Genomic DNA, 7547 nt, shown 5'->3' with positions numbered 1-7547 from the left:
GTGCCGTTATCGGTTACAATGCACATTGGTAGGCCGAAACGGCAGATGATATGTTCCCAGACAAACTTACTTGTTATCACAGCGGTGGAAGAGGCTAGCGGTTTTGTTTCTACCCATTTGATAAAGTAGTCGACAGCCACTATGATAAACTTCACCGCACCTGGTGCATCTGGAAAGGGTCCCACCACGTCGATTGCCCATTTTTGGAAGGGCCATGCGGTGGTGACAGGGACCAGGTTGTTCTTTGGGCGCAATGTTTTCGGTGCATGTCGTTGACAATTGAAACACTTGCGCAAGATTTTGACCGCGTCCAGGTTGATGTGCGTGTAGTGTAATATAATTTTAGATATATATTTAAGCCCTTTTTACACTTTTAGCCAAGTTTTAAATTTATAAAACACGATATTTACTAACACTAAACACACATATGGGCAAGTGCACCCATCGTGGACGTAGTATAGTGTTGGTAAGATACCGAGGTCGTCCAAGGACACAAGAGCTTTTAATACCGGTTTATCCTCAACGTCTAATCAAATCAAAAAGTTAGAAAAATGTTTTAAACTAAGAAAAATAAAAACTAACTAAATGCTGAAAAATAAAATAAAATAAAAACAGATAGACAAGATGAATCACTTGGATCCGACACGTGTATTAGTATAACCTTTGATTATTTTCGCACTTTTGCACTTGTTTAAGAGATTATCTTAGTTATTGTAGTAGGCCCCTTTTTCGGAGGTGACGTTACCCTCAACCCAGTAGTTTGAGTCAGCAAGGATACAATCCTAAAGGGTTGGATTATTGAAAGATAATGAATTAAGTTATTAATGCAAATTATGGTAGGCCCCGCTTTTGGCGGTGACGTTACCCTCGGCTAAGTAGTCTGAGTCAGCAGGGATACAGTCCTAAATAGCCGGGTTATAGTATTAATAGTAGTTAGCTTATGAGGGGGTCAAAGAGTTTGGATCCCCGCCATCCAATACCTATGGGCATTGAAGGAGATCCTACTAAATTTGACCCAGGTCCCAAGCAGGACCTCTAAACGCTGAACAAGGGCAAGACCTTTACCAAACCGTTCCCTTAACCCCCGACCAGGTAGCCAACATACCTCCATATAGACCGTGGAGATATGAATGGTGAAAATCCTTTATTTTATATAGACAGTAAAATAATGCCAAGACACCACGGACAAACGATAAGGAAAGATCACCTTCAACATAAGTAACTAGTTATTAAAGTCATTAATACAAAACCAAATAAAAAGTGCAAAAGATTAAAAATAAAAAGTATTATACTAAACACTTGTCTTCACCAAGTGATGTAAGAGACTTAGGCAAACATGGCCTTGATTGTCAAGAACTCTTACGATCAATCTTGGATCCCGAGACGACTCACACACTCTATGATGGACAATGGATGATGGTGGTGGATGATGGTGTTATGGTGGTGGTGGGTGGTGGATGAAGTGTGAGAGAGGTGGTGTGCCAAGGGATGAGAGAGAATGAAGCCAAGCTCCTCTATTTATAGGCTGAACAGAACGCTGGACACGGCCCCGTGTTCGCTGAACACGGCCCCGTGCCCGTCTGACATTCTCTCTCTTCATTAATTGTAATTGCGAATTACAATTAATGCGCCTGCTGTACTTTCAACACGCCCCCGTGTCCGCTGGGCACGGCCCCGTGGTGAGCAATGGAAGCTTCTACTGGTTTGTCTTTTCTGCTGCTTCCTGGGCACGCCCCCGTGTTCACTGGACACGGGGCGTGTTCAGACATCTGTTCTCTTCTCTTTGTCTTGGGAGGTGCCGTTGAGGGTCCGGGCAGTTTGCTTTTGTTCCTTTTCTTGTAATTATGATAGAATTAGGGGTCTTTTTGCTTCTTTTGTGATTTTGAGCTCATTTCATCCTGAAAATACAAAAGGAAGACAAAAACACTCTTTTTCCAACATTAGTACTTAAAAAGGGTTAGTTTTATGCCTTAATTGATGTGTTTTATATGTTGCATTTTACACACATCAAATACCCCCACACTTGAACTTTTGCTTGTCCTCAAGCAAAACTCTTTTAATGTGGCTTACACTCCCAAATGGAATAGGTAGAAGAGAAGTTTTTTAACTTGTCCTAGAGTGTCGGGAATCCAAGGTTTGTATAGGTTCTATTTTTATTTTATTTACAATCTTATTCGTCATGGTTTATTTTGAACTTTTCATAAGATAAACTACTTAATTTGGCATAGCATGCCTTATTAAAATTCCATTTATATACAAGTTCACATACCTCACGGGAGATCACTCAATCACTCGGCCGAAGGTGTATATTTAAGTGAATCGCTCGAGAGCGGCACGGATTTACATTTTCCATATGCTTGCCAAGCGATCAATCCTCCTCCTTTTTAACTTTTACCTTTGTAAATATCAAGAGGTCTTTTGGGGTGAAGGCTTGGGTTTAAAGGTGGGTGGTTGGTTAGTGGTTAGTAAAAAGGGCGAAAATTGTAACAAGTGTCGGTTTTTCGTGAAATACCTTATTTTTGGTGACATTTATTTTTGAAGTATTTCTCCAAACAAGCTTTTTGTAGCTTATGTTTGTTTTTGACTTCAACATTTTTTTTTTTTTTTTTTTTTCGTCACGTAAAGGGTATGTTTATGAAAAACCGAGTATGTTACTAAAATAAAGGTGAAAAAATTGAAAAAGGTTTTTGGTGGGTAAAAAAAATTGTTTTGGGGGTAATGAAATGAAAGGTTTAGGCTCAAAGGGGTTTTCTAGGGGGATTTTGGGTAGGTAAAAAAAAATGAAAAATAATGGTTTTGAAAGAAAAATAGTTAGTCCTAATGCCTCCATCATTTACTTACTTGGGTTTAAGTTGGTAAGGACCGGGAATGTATCGTCATGGCAAGTTCTAGATTTGTAAAAACCGAGCGGCTATTCACACAAGAAACGAAAAATGAGCATTTAATCTAAAATATGTGTATTTTTATGCTCAATAAAGGCTCAAAACTCACTTTTTGTGGGAATGGGTTTTTTTTTTTAATGTGAACAAGCATATATAATCGAATTTTAGCTAGACTTGTTATACCGTTTCATAATTTTCTTATGTTAGTTCTTTTTATTACGACGCTATCGGTTGTAAGTTTGTAAAAATATAACCCTTTTATAACTTGTTATTCCCAACTTAAACTAAGACAAGTAAATAAATAAAAAAAAATGAGAAAGTTTTTGAAAAAATTTGGGGTGTTTAGCGGTTCCAATAGAGTTTTGTGTAAGGCTTGTTTTAGGATTTTGCAAAATTCCAAGGTTTTAGCATCCCCCCCACACTTAAATTACACATTGTCCTCAATGTGTCCAAAAATAGAGTTTTTGGTTGATTAGAATATGTAAAAGTGTGTTTAAAAACAAAGATTTGTGTTACTGGTACTCTGGACACGGCCCCGTGTTGACCGGGCACGGCCCCGTGGTCAAGTGCCAGTAACAAAAATTATAGAAATGAAACAGAAGCCTGGACACGGGGGCGTGTTCGCTGAACACGGCCCGTGTCCAGTTACCTGAACTGGGAGATTTCCTGCAGGGGGCTCAGCACGGGGCCGTGTTGGTTGGGCACGGCCCGTGTGGAGCCTTCTGTTATGGAGATTTTTGTCGGTTTGTTCTGTTCTTCTGCATGGTTCCATTTTTTTCTCGTTCCCTTTTTCATCCATTACCACCATGAGTCCATAAATCATAAAAAACCATCATAACATTGCTAATAGAGAGTTTACATAAATATAGTTAATTAGCTAAGGGATACATAAGGTTATCATAAAGGTTCTACTTATTTAGGAAAATTTCGGGAATAACTTCCCGATGTAGAAACATTCTTCAGCCCATGGCTCCTAGGTTCTCACTCAAAGCCATTCTTCTATCTCCCTTGGGAGGTAGAAGGTAGCTTCATTCTCGTCGGTATCTTGAGGAGGAGCGCTTACCGGGACTCCTTGCACTACCCTTGGTTGCGATACTTGGTGCAAGGCGTGCCATTCTGCTGGAATGATAACCTCGGGTACCACATTCCACGCCCTGTGTGTAATCACCGGAACCAAGGGCGGGGAAGCAAGAAGGTTTATCCTTTGGTGCAGAAGGTTTACTTCTTGCAGGCAGCCCTCCAAACTTATCGTCAGATGATTAACGCGATCCACTAAAGCTTCTTCTACACTTGTCAATTCGTCCACGGCTTCCCTTAAAGCGTAAACGTAGTTTACTAGGGAATCCTCTGCGGTGGACGATCTCCTTCCATTTCGGTTATTCCTTGAAGATGCTCCGCTGTTCCGGCTGGCCATTTTCTGCGAAACAAGCCGAGGAACTAAATTTTTACAAAACAGTACCTCGAACACGGCCCCGTGCTCAGTGAGCACGGCCCCGTGTTCACTGTCTGCAGGAATTTTTGTCTAATGGTTCTAGGTTTTCAAATTATTTCTATATACTTTTGTCGTGTTATGAGCTTAGATAATTTAAAAACACAGTTATGGAACTAACTTTAGACAAGAATCCCTAGCGAAAATTCCTACAAACCTTGCATAGAAGGTTGGAATCATGGGTTTCCAAGCTTCCATGGAGGTAGGGTTTGAAAAATTTTTGGAAGAAGAGGAAATGCACAAAAGTGGAGAAGATAAGATGGTCCTTAGGAACCTTCTTTTGGTACTTACCTAGGATGGTATATGTGAAGATTCCAAGGATCTCTGCTTGGTGGAGTGGTCAAAAATGAGCAGGATTCAGGCTGCATTTAAAGAAAACGACAGCACACTGAACACGGCCCCGTGTCCGCCGGACACGGCCCCGTGTGCAGAGAAAATCCTGACACATTTTGTCCGTATTCTGACAGAATCAGCAGAAAATCTTCTGAGCGAACACGGGGTCGTGGTGACCGGACACGGCCCCGTGTCGGAGGACTGTCTCGTGGAGTTTTGTCTTTTCTAAGGCGCTTACTTATATCGGGTGGCTCCTGATTTGTTGGAACAACCCCAAAGTGCCTAAGATACCTTAATTGTCCTATACTAAGGCGAGAACGCAAGAGGTTGTCGGTGAGGGTAATTCCTATTTTCATTCTAGGTGGACAAGTCCAACCCTTTCCCGGGCTCTCGTTAAAGAAGGTGTATGCCGAATCGCTCAGGTCTATGTATGCACCGAACGAGGTCGATGGGGAGTCCTTCACGGCACAATCGGCACAGGGACGACTATCGTCCATGTCTTGTCTAGGAAGAAAGGTATTTTCGGGAGCAACGAGGTTGTCAGAATGCGGTTCCAACATTTCCTCATGGTCATCGTCTTGGGATGGATCTAAGAAATCCTTCCTAAGTTCTTTTGACCAATTTAGAAGTAGTTCTTCTAGTTGAAATAGCTCGTCAAGGAGCATATCTCCTAGAATATCCGGTTGGGCGCATTCGAGGGAGAAATAGTGTTTATTTTTACTTTCGCCCCTCTTAAGGCTACAAGGAATTGGTGGGTCTATATAGTGTGGCCTATAAGTGAGGAAGAAACATTTTAATTCCTCATGTTCGCCTCCACATATTTGACACCACAAACCATAAGAGTGCCGAAAGTAAAAAGAATCACTATTACTCATGTTTGTATCAGAAGTTACCAACCGCCGGGATCAAACGGTTCTGTTTTCAGCAACTGAATCTTGGGCACGGGGGCGTGTTGAGTGGACACGGCCCCGTGTTCAGCCTACTGTCTGATATAAAACAGGATTGCCAGTTCCAATGATTGGGCACGCGGGCGTGTTCAGCGGGCACGGCCCCGTGCTGAGTTCTGCAGAAGCTGAAAAATCTAAAAAAAATCCTAAAAAATTAAAGAAATAAAAAGATGATTAGGCCGTTGATTCCTAACTTTCTTAAAATCCTTGTGTCCCCGGCAACGGCGCCAAAAAAACTTGATGTGCGTGTAGTGTAATATAATTTTAGATATATATTTAAGCCCTTTTTACACTTTTAGCCAAGTTTTAAATTTATAAAACACGATATTTACTAACACTAAACACACATATGGGCAAGTGCACCCATCGTGGACGTAGTATAGTGTTGGTAAGATACCGAGGTCGTCCAAGGACACAAGAGCTTTTAATACCGGTTTATCCTCAACGTCTAATCAAATCAAAAAGTTAGAAAAATGTTTTAAACTAAGAAAAATAAAAACTAACTAAATGCTGAAAAATAAAATAAAATAAAAACAGATAGACAAGATGAATCACTTGGATCCGACACGTGTATTAGTATAACCTTTGATTATTTTCGCACTTTTGCACTTGTTTAAGAGATTATCTTAGTTATTGTAGTAGGCCCCTTTTTCGGAGGTGACGTTACCCTCAACCCAGTAGTTTGAGTCAGCAAGGATACAATCCTAAAGGGTTGGATTATTGAAAGATAATGAATTAAGTTATTAATGCAAATTATGGTAGGCCCCGCTTTTGGCGGTGACGTTACCCTCGGCTAAGTAGTCTGAGTCAGCAGGGATACAGTCCTAAATAGCCGGGTTATAGTATTAATAGTAGTTAGCTTATGAGGGGGTCAAAGAGTTTGGATCCCCGCCATCCAATACCTATGGGCATTGAAGGAGATCCTACTAAATTTGACCCAGGTCCCAAGCAGGACCTCTAAACGCTGAACAAGGGCAAGACCTTTACCAAACCGTTCCCTTAACCCCCGACCAGGTAGCCAACATACCTCCATATAGACCGTGGAGATATGAATGGTGAAAATCCTTTATTTTATATAGACAGTAAAATAATGCCAAGACACCACGGACAAACGATAAGGAAAGATCACCTTCAACATAAGTAACTAGTTATTAAAGTCATTAATACAAAACCAAATAAAAAGTGCAAAAGATTAAAAATAAAAAGTATTATACTAAACACTTGTCTTCACCAAGTGATGTAAGAGACTTAGGCAAACATGGCCTTGATTGTCAAGAACTCTTACGATCAATCTTGGATCCCGAGACGACTCACACACTCTATGATGGACAATGGATGATGGTGGTGGATGATGGTGTTATGGTGGTGGTGGGTGGTGGATGAAGTGTGAGAGAGGTGGTGTGCCAAGGGATGAGAGAGAATGAAGCCAAGCTCCTCTATTTATAGGCTGAACAGAACGCTGGACACGGCCCCGTGTTCGCTGAACACGGCCCCGTGCCCGTCTGACATTCTCTCTCTTCATTAATTGTAATTGCGAATTACAATTAATGCGCCTGCTGTACTTTCAACACGCCCCGTGTCCGCTGGGCACGGCCCCGTGGTGAGCAATGGAAGCTTCTACTGGTTTGTCTTTTCTGCTGCTTCCTGGGCACGCCCCCGTGTTCACTGGACACGGGGCGTGTTCAGACATCTGTTCTCTTCTCTTTGTCTTGGGAGGTGCCGTTGAGGGTCCGGGCAGTTTGCTTTTGTTCCTTTTCTTGTAATTATGATAGAATTAGGCATTTCATCCTGAAAATACAAAAGGAAGACAAAAACACTCTTTTTCCAACATTAGTATTAAAAAGGTTTAGTTTTATGCCTTTAATTGATGTGTTTTATATGTTGCATTTTACACAC

This window comes from Helianthus annuus, chromosome 13 (genome assembly GCF_002127325.2).
Source record: "Helianthus annuus cultivar XRQ/B chromosome 13, HanXRQr2.0-SUNRISE, whole genome shotgun sequence".
Classification (NCBI taxonomy): Eukaryota; Viridiplantae; Streptophyta; class Magnoliopsida; order Asterales; family Asteraceae; genus Helianthus; species Helianthus annuus.
Note: the sequence above shows the minus strand (reverse complement) of the source record.